This window comes from Anopheles funestus, chromosome 2RL (assembly GCF_943734845.2).
Source record: "Anopheles funestus chromosome 2RL, idAnoFuneDA-416_04, whole genome shotgun sequence".
Taxonomy (NCBI): Eukaryota; Metazoa; Arthropoda; class Insecta; order Diptera; family Culicidae; genus Anopheles; species Anopheles funestus.
This window is the reverse complement of record NC_064598.1, coordinates 47,973,923-47,986,942: the sequence shown is the minus strand read 5'-3', so window position 1 is coordinate 47,986,942 and position 13,020 is coordinate 47,973,923. Positions and strand designations below refer to the sequence as shown.

Here is a 13,020-nt window from a genome sequence, read left to right as displayed (position 1 = left end):
TTGGGTATGGTCAAGCAAAATGGTGTGTGCAATTCTGAGGAAAAAAGAAGCATCAGAGGGTTTCTTCAAATCTCGTCTTCCTCGTCAAACAATCGTCCTTACCGAAGTGTTGTGCTTTACCCACGAGTTGCACCTTTTGTTGCATCGCTCCGTAAGGATGGGTGGATTATGCCATTTTTTCCGGTGGGGGAGGTTCGTCTCTTTAAGTCTTTCCTTTCGGTGAGGTTTTGTTGACCTTTCTTTTACCTTTCACTGCGTAACTTTGTGGCTTCTTGAAATGGGAAATGTACAAAACGGATTGTAGTACAAAAAAAATAACCAAACAAAATGCACATTCCGGTCAATTGAATGGTTAGTTTGCCATTTGCAGTGTTTGTTTCGTTAGAGAACATGAAAAAACCCCATTCAAACATTCGGTAAAGCAATAACGAGCAGATTAAAATCAAATCTCCAGTGTGGAAAAACGATTTAATTGATGTTTAATTAATTTGCAGTTCGTTTTGTGTCGGGCACAACGAACCAACCAATTGTACATTTCGTTAAACTGGCGTAATCGTTTGTAAGTTGCCTACTTTCAATTCGTTTTAGATCGCAAATGGAGGGAAATTAGACTTTGAATTCAATTTTTAATTCTTTACCAAAGAGAATTTTGTTTATTTTTATTTTTAAAATCATAAACCTTGAGCTTCTCAGTACTTCGCATACATCGACTTTATCGACGTTGAGTTAATTTCACAAATTCACATTAATTCACTGTTATTTTTTTTATTTACGCAATGCTTTAAGCATTGCAATATTCAACACTTTAAAAAATAATAAATTTGTTTTATGTGGTTGCAAGCGGATTCTTCATTTTCTGGAATAGAAAATAATATGAAGCAGTTTGTGAATATGAATCTGTTAATCGGTACTTCTATTGAATAATGTCTTTGAAAAAAAGGTGTATGAAATAATAGTATAGCATCCTTTCGGCGTGTCCCATCATACAAACATTCACATTTGTACATGAGTCTATGTGTACGAGTTATACGACTTAAAAGATATCCTTTTCTCTTGGCCAGTGAGAAAGCCATTTTCTTACGGCAAAACTGCAAAGCTTCCAGAAACTCTAATCTTTGCACACCGTAAGGTGACAGGGTTTTCTGTGAAATGATGCACCAACAGTGGCAGAAGCAACGGTGTCCTGCAGTGCAGATGCCATTCGATCACCAGACGAAAGGTTAGCAGATTGTGGCCAATTGTAGAAGATTAACAGTCGGCATACCTCGAACCTCAACCGTTTTGCACCCGTTCGGTGATTAAACTCTTTGGTATCCATCCTTCCATCGTGCCAAAGTAAAAGCAAACGAATGAGAAGAAAGGATTTGAGTTTTTGCAGAAGAGCCAGACACCTTGTCTTATCTTTTATACACCCGTACCCGCAAAAAAGAGAAGAATAAAACATGTTTGTTTGTTTGTTTTGGCATGTATTCAATGAGCATCCTGGTTTGTTTTTTGTCATTCTATGGTAAATGTGCAGTATTTTTCCTACGAAAGCAACTCCGCATCAGTGGGCGTCAACATGGAATGATTAGAAAAGACATTTGTTTGCACACTTAAGCTTTCGCGTTTCAGTTTTTAATGTTGAGCCGTAAAATTGAAACCATACCGTGCCCTCGATCAGCACAGATCAATCTTGCACGAAGTTGTGCTCTCGATTTTAACTTTTTCTAACCATGAGCCATGCTTATCCGTCGATTGTGCCTTGTCATTTTTGCTGTTGTTGCGGATTAGCAAAAAGGAGTAGAGTTTTTCTAGATTGAATTACATGTGTCGTTTTCATGTTTTTCGTTAATTTTTGGGGTCATATTTCAACACAGTTTTTCAAGTTTTTTTTGGATATGATAGAAAGTGAATAAATAAAACTCTTTACTTCGAATGTGAAAAATATTACAAAGTTTTACAAAGCTGATAGGATAAAGACGATATTTATTTATTTATTTATTTATTTATTTATTTATTTATTTATTTTACATGATTTCACATGATTTCGGCTTTAGTCGTATTGTCAGCCGCAGAGGGCTGAAGTAATTAAAATTTTCATAAGGCATAGGATAAAGACAATAAATGAAATAAAAAATTATTCCCTCTACAATTGAGAAAATGGACAGAACGTAAATAACGGAGAAAAGAAATCGGATCTTTCTTTAGAATCTTTGGAGAAAAAAAATGTGTGAAATGCGAACATAAATTAGTTTCAGACTAACTAATATTAATTACAATATTAATGGCTTTTCTAAAATATTGAAGATTATATTCAGTTATATGTACTAGCCATCATGTGTGAAAGTCTTGTTTAAGCAGTTTAATGGCAAAAAAAGAATAAAATTGCAATATTATTCCTTCCTTCCTAGTAGTCAAGAGGACGATGAGAATCTGTACGCTGTTCGCAACCATAAAGATCAGTCCAGTCGAGCGACTGCACGAAAAGTTTGGAGTTGTGTGTTGCCATTGCGTTCACAAGGAAGTGTAATTCCCAATTTCGCAAGTATCAGAGAGCTGTGTCAAAGATCTAGAAGTGCTCCTTGACCATAAATTGAGCTTCCTTTCCCAGCTAGACCGCATCGTTGCTAAGGGCAATTATAGTGGACCTCCCTAATTTAAGTTTATCGACAGTGCGACCATCTTTAGTTTTGGGCCCCAAGTACTATAACGCTTAGGAACTCCGAGAAATTTGCCACTGGCTGTAGTGCTCTTTGTAGGTCTGTGGTCACCAGAACAGCGGAGTATTAGTCTCAAGATTACTTGACTATAGGATCAACTCGCCGGCGTTGCTCTCTGGAATAAACATATCTGCCCTGGCTAAATTGGGGAATGACTCGATTTTATCGTCTCTGGTCCATTCCTTGTCACCGTAAATGCAACGCTGTTTGTGATCTTCTTGATGTTGTCTTATACATTCCTTAATTGTATATAAGAAGTGCGGCCTATTAACTGTTAAATTTAAAACCCCGTTTTTCAAAAGACAATACAATGAGTTAACTCAATTTCTTGTTAAGTTTTAAGCTGTTCTACATCAGACTTCGGGCTTTACACCAAATGTTTGGGCACTCAGTACAACGCAATACTAAATTACACCTCTTTCAGAACCGGCACAGTACAGAACCCAGTTATGTAACTTATGAACCGCACCCGAACCTCATTCCCCTAATGGGAATTGACATTTCAAACGGGCGTACGTGCGTTGTGCCGCGCACACATTTCCCTCATTTAACTCGTTGCTTTTGCAAATGAGCGGTGGGCGCCGCTAATGTTACATGACACTCCGGAAAAAGGTATGATAGGTTCGCACCACCAATATAGCCAGCCAGGTCGATGGTCTCTGCCATGCATTATTCACCTAACCGTGTAAGACAGTTGTTCTAGCCAAACCCGTTATTAAGTCATCGCAGCCAGACCGGGGGGAGAAAGTGATCCACCAGTTCTGGTCTCATCTTCTATCCCTCATGGGTGGTCGATACAATTCGTTACGCGACTTCCGTCCGGAATGTAGAAGGAATTTCCAAACGATCTCTTATGTGTTTTGCTTCTATTCTGCAACATCACCTCTGTGTCTGTCCTCAGATATATGATTGATCGATTGGAACAGTACTGTAAGCAAATGTACGTCCACCGTATCTCATCGGCTACCGGTCTTTCATCTGTAAAGCCACATTGATCGCCCGCTAGTGGGCAGGTACGTGTTTCCGGGTTGAAGATTTATTTTTTCTCCTTTTTGCACATTTCGGAAGCATTTTGTTCCGCTCGCAAAACTGCACGCTTCGTTGCTTCCCACGCTACGCTAGCAGCGATGAATACGATCAACCTATCCGGAAGATGTCTCCACACAAAAATGGACAACTCAATCTTCCAATTGTGGTGCGGTTTCTACAAGAAATGGTAGTTGGTAAGCCAGTGGTTGAAGATCTTTGTTTGATCTTTTTACCCAGAAAGCAAACGTTTTCGGATCCGATCGGTCGTTTTGTTTTTTGTTTCGTAAAGCTGGTTGACAAATGGTACAACGACACACGAGGACAAGGATCAACCAAGGTCGACGGTTTCCCGAACAGCTTTATGCGAGACCACTCTGCTAACTTCCAAAAGATTTTTTCCAAAGGTAGAACAAAGTATGCATCAGACACTTCAAGTACCGGATTAACGGGCAAACGGAAGGTCTTCGAACCTTTCGAATGTCTTATCCGAAGTGCGATGCATCTAAAGACGGATAATTGATCATTTGCATGCAAAAAGCTTCTGTGTGATCCAGTTTTCCCTACTTTAGCTTTGCTGTGCCTTTTCGAAGTCGGATCAGAGCCTTTAGATTGCGAAAGGAAGCGATGGTCGGGTTGGTGGTTTTGCTGACGCCGTATGGCTTTGTGTCGAGCAAAAGCATTAGCCACACATGGAAGAGATCATTGTCTAATGGTCCAATATAAAGCTTTGCTTGTGGTTTTTTTCTTCGCATTGTTCTGCTTTGAAGAGATTTGTATAAATTTTTTGATTAGTTTTGATATTTAAGAGGAGTTTGGACGTCAAGGAGTTTTAGTTGTTATACATCGCAGATACAATCCCCAACATTTCCGCCTGAATACTTCGACGGATATTAGTTCAGAGGCCTCTTGATTCCAAGATGGAGCATGAATTCCCAAAAATAAGCTGCAGACTAGTTTGGGCCATCAACAGCTCTCGGCGGCTTTCATCCGTACAAAGATCCGTAGCCGTTGGTCCACAACAAGATAGCGCATAGAGAGCCAAAATTGAACCGAGGATCATCAGCTCCCTGGTGGATACACTAGAACACAAATTTCCAGAATGTTCCAGAGTGTCATCGGCCTGGACTACACTGCTGCAAGCAATCTACAGCATCGATCCCACCCTCACTCCTTCATTCCTGTCCCTCCACTTCCCTGTACATACTAACGAATATTAGTAAAAGTAAGCGGATCCAAACACTACGTTTGTTTGCAAACTACACCATACACATTGTTGGAAACAATAATGCTGTTATAGATGAAGAAGTCCTTAAATTTTCATTGTAATCTGTGATTTTGTTATTTTCCCTCTTTTTTTATTCAACTGATCCCTCAGCTGATCTTCAACATCTTGTAACATCAGAGACAAGAAGTGAGTACATCAATTAACATACTCGCTATACCAAATGTTGTTTATATGACTTAACCTTCGGGGAAATTTGTAATCCTGCATCTCCTTTTTAAGATCCAAACTGTTTGTTTGTACATATTGCCACTTCAACTACACCATTCATCCAGTCCATCGGTAATTATTTCCTCTCTCGAATATCACATCGGGCACGTGATCATCTCCCGCGATCAGCCTACGCATCCCAAGACAAAGTATCCTTTTACCGACCTTTCCTACTACAGTGTGTCAGTCAGTCAGCACGAGCCAAATCATTCCTTTCCAGTTCCAGCCTCAAGTGGATTGATGGTTTATTTTCCTTCCAATCATCGTGCTCGTTTTGCACCGGGCGTTATAACGGGCCGTTCGGTGTGCCGTTGCAGAACTTTTTCCCCAAAAGTTCAAATAAACAAACGTCCATCGTTTGGTGTGTACGAAACCCTTCTACTGCCAATAGTGACCAATACGCTTCCGACAGGGGATTTCAAGATGAAAAATGGTTCCTTTCGCATGATGTTGTCTCTGTACTGTACTGTGTGGACATTGTTTGGACTGGTTCTTCGCGCCGCACACCATCCACATGCAGATGTTTTCACTCGCTGTATCTCTCTTCTAGCTTAGCAGACACTATTGTCATTAAAGAAAATACGATTTAAATGAAAGTCCACCGAAAAGTAAAGGGAAATAAATATAGACACATACACACACACACCCAGACAAGACATGCAGTAACAACAATAAACAAATCGATGCAACTTCACTCAACAGTTCCGGGAAGACAGAATCCTTCCTTATTTTAGACTTACTTTCCTTCGGCTGTAAATGCTGCCAGTTTCCGAATGATAAATGATCGACGAACAGACAGTACGAAACAATTTGTCATCTAGGAAAACACTTCCGAAACACCATTAGGGAAACCCCTTTCATCTTTTTTACATCCTTTTTGGTTAGAAATTGACTGCAAATACTGCCCGCTGGTTTTAAGCTAATTAATTTCTTTCTTTTTAACCTTAGCTAGTCGATGTTGGTCACAAAATGTTTACAGCTTGATTTACTTTCTCCTGTTTTTAGTTTGTATTTTGCTTTTAATGTTATGTTTGAGAAATTTCCGTTTCGTTTGTTTGTTTGTTTATTTTCTATTTTATCAACTTCAAACTACAATTTTGTTTATCAATTTATCAATTTAAATATTTTTTAATATCTTTTGTTTTGTTACATGACTTTTAAATTAGAAATTATATTTTTTATCTATTTATTATAATAATATGTTTGTTCTTTGAAGATGTGATAATGTTTTATTTGAATACTAATTTCAATTTCTTCTTCAAAATTTGTTACAAGTTTTTATTTATAGCATTTTTCCTCACTCCTTTTTATTTTGAAACGATCGGATATAATCTGCATCAATATGAGGATGATGAATCAATTAACGGTACTTGCGGAGATTGATCGTCACAAATCCTTCCGCAAATCCATTGTTTAGATATAAAAAAATGGTGCCAAAAGCCAATCAAAAGCCTTTGCCAACACCTTCCAGCCTTGTGTATGCTTTCTTTTATTCTTGTGTGAACAAATAGGCACAATTTGTGATAGTGAAAGGAGCAAGGTGACATTTTATGGATATTAATCCTCTTCGTTTGCATTCAATCGTCCCTCAACGCACAGGCCACCGTTTTTCCCAGCATTTTGATTGAACACCTAACGGAGGTTTTTGCATGCCTTCCGTGTCCTAACTGCAGTTCATCTTACTTTCCCATGAAACTACCGGTGTTCAGAAAGAGAACGGTCCATAATTACGGTGCGTACAGAGGCAGATGAAGCGGTAAATCAAGAAAAAAATCGGGTTGACATTTTTCGTCCAATATTTGATCGAGCCTCTTCGGACCGAAGGATTAACGATTAGGGCCCAACCAAGAGTCGAGTGCCTTTGTACCCAGCGGCAATTGAGTGCCGATTTGCAACAGCCCACATCCTGCAAACTGTGCCATAAATATGCGACAACCGAAAAGCAACAAAAAAAAAGGATCTTTATTATGGTTCCCAGTACGGTGATGCGCGTGTGCAGGCAACCAAATGCAAACAAATGCAAGCAGCGCACTTCTTGAAAGGCATCTACATTTCGACCATGTTCAATCGATACCGTTCCCGAGTACGTTAATATGGTCAGGCGGCAAAAGGGACAAAAAGGGTTGACTGCTGCTGCTGCTGCTGGTGATGGTGAAAGGACAGGCAACCGTCGGATGGGCAGGTATTAAGGAAACTGTACCGGAATACGGAAAAAGGTGATGCGAAAGTACAGTTAGAACTGTCCCAGTTGCGAATGGCGGGTGGGAAAATGGGAACTTTAGTCGCCCTGATTCGCACATTTCGCTTGCGCTTAACCCATTTTGTGGCCTTGGTCCCGTTGATCCGTCCCCGAACCGCTGCACCGTTGCGTTTGTCCTTCGAGTGTTGTTGTTTATCGTGTGCCGTTTTTGGAAGTAAAGTGTTATTACGATTGTAGAAGGAAATGGCAGTGTATTTATTGAAAATAGAAAGTCCAAAATGTGATGGGACAATCATTTTGGTGGGTTTGTAGGGTGCTTGCTATACAAAATGTTTGGTCAGAATGTGTGGGAAATGCACACGGTTTTCTACTGTGAGGTTGATCGCATGTTTCATCGTTATGCGATCTTTAAATTACTAATATCATTTACAAAATGCTTCCCATGGATTTATCTTTTTTAAATATGTTAACAATATCTATCTAGCTAACCTTATAAATACAATGGAATCCAACTAGAAGCAATTTAAGAAAAAATTTCTTTGGTTCTATCATCTTTTTTGTGTGTTTTCTTTATTATCATTATTCTTATTTCATTATTCTTTATTTTCATTTTCTCATTCTTCATTTCTATCATTTCTTCACAATTTCTTGAAGTTAAAATACGCGGAATATAATATTCGATATAGTCTTATTTAATGTTTGCGCTTTATTTACTGTTCAATGTGACAGGTTTCGATAATTGTCATTAAGTTATTAAGTTAGTTATGCTTTAATCGGTTGTTATTGTGTGAGTTCCAAGAGGATCGTAAAACGAATTATCAACTATTTAAAGTCTATAAAAGCTATCCAAAATCCATTGCTTTTTTTCACAGATTAACTTCTGATCTTTTTCGTGAACAACAACTAAATTAGATATGTTTTTTTCTTCTTTATTTTATGTTGAATTATTTTTTTCCTATTTCTATAGTTTCCTTCTACATTTTTTACGTTCATTATCTACACAATTTATAATCTTTAGACCACATGTCCTAAGCAAATGAGTTAAGTTTAAAATGTCAGATGTCTTTCGTCAAATGTTCCGATTCCCGAATTCAACCAAACGGTGCCCAAACTAAACAGATGGCATCACCACATCAAGCAATCAGGTGAAGCGTTAAGAGCCAGCAAAGGCTACCTAATCCTTCCTCCGGAAGAGTAACGCACACCGAACGTTCTTCTCTCCGATCGCGATCGTCCATCGATCGTCCAATGTGGGTTGCTTGTAAAGTTCAATTTTGGCATTATGAAGCAAAAGCCACAACAACGCAAAATTCCGTTCCTCTTTTCAATCAAACACAATCATTCATATCGGACGGGTGCATTCGTTAATCCTCTACCGATGAATCCTTTTTCCTTTTCTTTTGGTGTAGGCAATGAAACGTGGAATGTGGCTCACTTAAGACCTACCCAACCTAGTGTGTATGTCACTAATAACGATAATAACTACCAATGTTTCGTATCTCGTCCCGCACATCACGTCCGAAGTGTGATCAAACGGAACGGAAAGATGGCCACCGTAAGATATCGGATGGTGCGTTCATTCATAAAACTGTGAGGCCATTGCAAAAAGCTCGCCCCGGTCGTAAGCAAAATTTGCCAAATCGGTCGAAACAAAAAACGAAACACAGTAAATCCGATTTCGGTACGTACGTACGGCGTGCCATGCGGCATTTTTTTTTTTGCTGAGCAGAAAGGATGGTTTTGTTATCAGTCCTACAGGAAGCGAAACAAGACAAGGAAGGGCTAATAGGATTTACAGCAATTAGTAGCGGCGGTATTGCGGTGTGCAACAAAGCTTTCTTGGTAGAAAGGATAACAGAGGGAAACAACCCTCTGTATTGACGGGAAGTTGCTCACGCGACCAAACTGTCCGCTTCCGGTTAGCGGAACAGTTGTAAAATTTGAATGAAAAAAGGTGCTTATAAGGTTTTTTTTTCATTTTTACGCTTACAAAATAAGCTGGACTGAGGCGTTTTGTTTCTATATTTCCTCCTCCTCATCTTTCTCTCTCTCTCTCTCTCTCTCGCGCGCGCTCTTTCTGTTTTTGTTTTATGGCACATCCTTGTAGCATTAATTGTTTGAGGAAGAGATCAGCGAATGGTTTTGCGGTATGCCCACAGGTTCTTCACGGGTTGGAACGTTTGGCACAGGTTGTTCAAGATGCATCTTGTGGCTTTACTGTTCATTCAACCAAACCAAAAAGAAATCCAATTCTTCTAGCCTAAACCCATGGAACAATGTGTCTGGTTTACTTTCTCAACGAGCTTAAATCTATCCAACTGTCCGTACCAACCTGTAACCGGGTGCTTCTGTTCATCTGCTTTCGGGTGCAACAGCTCCAAGTGCTACAGGAAATAAACTCTTAAACCAATCCACCAATCCACCAATCCACAGGCAAGCGTAGAAAGTCGAACGTTTTGGCCACAGGTCGTAAAAAATAAGGAAGAAAAAAAAGGGGGAAGAAGTGCAACACAAATAGACAGTCAGTCGGTTTCCGTTTTCTCGATTTGCAAAACACAATATTTGGTTGTTGATGGCAATAATCAAACGAATCGGGTTTCTATTTATCTTGAACGAGTCACGAGTCAACGACTGATCATGGTGGTGGAGTCTATAAATGCAAAGGTTTTGTTTGTAAAAGTGATTTTAAAAAGCATTCGAAGCATGGATGTTCTTGCTTGTGCACATATTTATATTGCCTTCCCTTCACCATGATTCATCATACGTTTTTAATTACCGCTAAAGAACATAGAACTTGAGGAAAATATCATTAAACACGATCTTAATGTGGCGTAACTGAAAACTTTACTCAAAGGTTTTTACATTTGTTTACAACATGCATGGACTATATTCAGTTACGTGTCCGGGGGATTTACTAGTAACTCCATCGGCCTTCACACGGCCAACATCAGTTAGATATACACCAATAGGATCGTCCCTTCGTACGCAGGACGGACTATCCAGCTTAGAGATGGATTTATAAAATGCTTGAGTTGTAAAATTAGTTGTGATTAGATATTGAATCTTTTCATAGAGTTCAATCAAAACTAAAGAGTGGTTGTAAGGAATTTAATCTTTTATTTACTCTTAAATTCTTTAAAAAAATAATCTATATATATAAAATTCTCGTGTCGCGGTGTTAGTGTGCAAACTCCTCTTAAACGGCTGAACCGATTTGTATGAAATTTTCGCTGAACGTTCGTTAGGTATGAGAATAGGTTTAGCGCTATAGTTCGTTTCGCTAGGTGGTCTCTGGCCAATATTATGAGTTCTTTTCTGTTTTTCCTACGGGAGTTATCAAGTAGGCATAGCCACTTTTCCAACACGAATAATGTTGAAAACTACTGAAAGTTCTAACGAATAAATCAATCAAAGTAGGTATACATGACGATTTATTTGTGCAATTTTATTCATTAAAGCATAAAGTGAGTGATAAATAAGTAAAAAGCAAGTGTGTGAATAATTAAAAAATGCTGTTTAGTGATTGGCGGCTCTGTGGTACATATGGAACCGGCGCCTTACACGGAAGGACATGGTATTATGTTAAATCCCAATCGGCAAAGAAAGCCTGAAATTTCTCCTGAAGTAGCATAAAAGAAGAAGAAGAGCCACAAAAGAAGAAAAATTGCTTTGATCGGGAATATCATTTGGATTAAGAATGGCAATAATTTAAGAATTTTCAATTGATCAACGATATTCTCTAATCGCCACTCTAATAATACCACACGAATCAAGATTGAACGCTCAAAATGTTTGGTTTAATTACAAAACGCATGTTTAAGGGCAAAACTAGGTTTGCCGGGTAAGCTAGTCTATATATATAAATTTCTCGTGTCGCGGTGTTAGTGTGCAAACTCCTCTTAAACGGCTGAACCGATTTGTATGAAATTTTCGCTGAACGTTCGTTAGGTATGAGAATAGGTTTACCGCTACTTTTCGTTTCGCTAGGTGGCCTCTGGCCAATATTATGAGTTCTTTTCTGTTTTTCCTACGGGAGTTATCAAGTAGGCATAGCCATTTTTTCAACACGAATAAAGTTGAACACTACTGAGACGAAAAGCTTCTAACGAACAATTCAATCAAAGTAGGTACACATGACGATTTATTTGTGTAATGATATTCATTGAAGCGTAAAGTGAGTGATAAATAAGTAAAAAGCAAGTGTGCGAATAATTAAAAAAAACTAAAATGCTATTTAGTGATTAGCGGCTAGGTGGTACATGTGGAATCGGCGCCTTACACGGAAGGACCTGGTATTCAATCTCAATCGTCAAAGAAAGCCAGAAATTTCTCCTGAAGTAGCAGAAAAGAAGAGCCACAAAAAAAGAAGAAAAATTGCTTTGATTTGGAATATCATTTGGATTAAGAATGGCAATAATTTAAGAATTTTCAAATAATCAACGATATTCTCTAATCGCCACTCTAATACTACCACACGAATCAAGATTGAACACTCAAAATGTTTGCTTTAATTACAAAATGCATTTTTAAGGGCAAAGTTAGGTTTGCCGGGTAAGCTAGTTGTTCTATAATTTCTTTAGAGAATCGATCACGAAACGCAATTTTACTTTTTATTTAAATTAATCAAAGCTGTAAATTTCAATTTTATGAATTATTAGGATCGACATTTTGTTTAAAAAGATTTTAGTAAGCAAGTAAGGTTCAAAGTCTTGGAGTTATCGCTTGAACTCCAGTAAGGAATCTATTCCGCTTATAAGAAGATCCATCTCTCATTTTTCTTCAATTTCAAATCTTGTCGATTCCAACAAAAACAAATAGAGTTAATTTCATTCTAATCTTTCAAGCCAAAAAGCTTCTTCGTCACTGTACCAATCTGTTCTGCTTTAATCTTCTCTTCTCCATGTGAGAACTAATAATTTTTCTCGATTCAGTCGAAAATTTTTTCACACCCAAAAATTGGCCAGTAACTGAACACGAACTGCTAACGAAGACTCCCACGGGAGTATGGATTAATTCACTTTCGCTATTTTTTTATTCGGAAATGCCGCCTCCCAACAATGAACCCGTTAATTAGGTACAAGTTCCCACTTTTTGTTCCCCTGTATGCCAACGGAAAATCACACGGCAAAGGCGTCTTAACCATTTCGGACCCGTTCCGTGGGTGTTGCCGACCGGACACTTTCCCACATAACCCCTTTTTGCTTGATACGAGATGGATCTTAAAATCCATTTCCTACAGCTTTCACATTCGATCAATACGGTACGTACAAGACATCTTACCTGCGCACAATTACTGTCCGGTGATCCCTTTCCCGGGGACAAAGGACGAAACGAGTGCATAAAAATATTATTTCGCTAAACCGGCTACAATTTGGTTACAAAAATTGAAACCGACCCGCGAACTGACCTTTTCCCATTTCTTATGGGTATTTCGCATAATTGATGGGCATACAATTGTTGGACCAGATTTGCTTGGGTCAGCGTTTAGTTGAGGCGTTGCTAAGGTGCTTCAGTTTTCGTAAAACTTGCTCCCTGAGTTATGCTTTTTTGTTTCGGCGTTTGACACACGGGTTGTTGGGTTGTTTCTCCGTTTGCAT

The 13,020-nt window shown here is 38.7% G+C and overlaps 1 long non-coding RNA gene across 1 annotated transcript; it reads left to right on the top strand.

Moving 5' to 3' along the window:
- Positions 1-10,563: 10,563 nt before the first annotated feature.
- LOC125774775 (uncharacterized) lies at positions 10,564-11,509 on the top strand. The gene is made up of 2 exons (XR_007421115.1): positions 10,564-10,707; positions 11,411-11,509. It is a non-coding gene; the product is annotated as an uncharacterized LOC125774775 (long non-coding RNA).
- Positions 11,510-13,020: the final 1,511 nt, after the last annotated feature.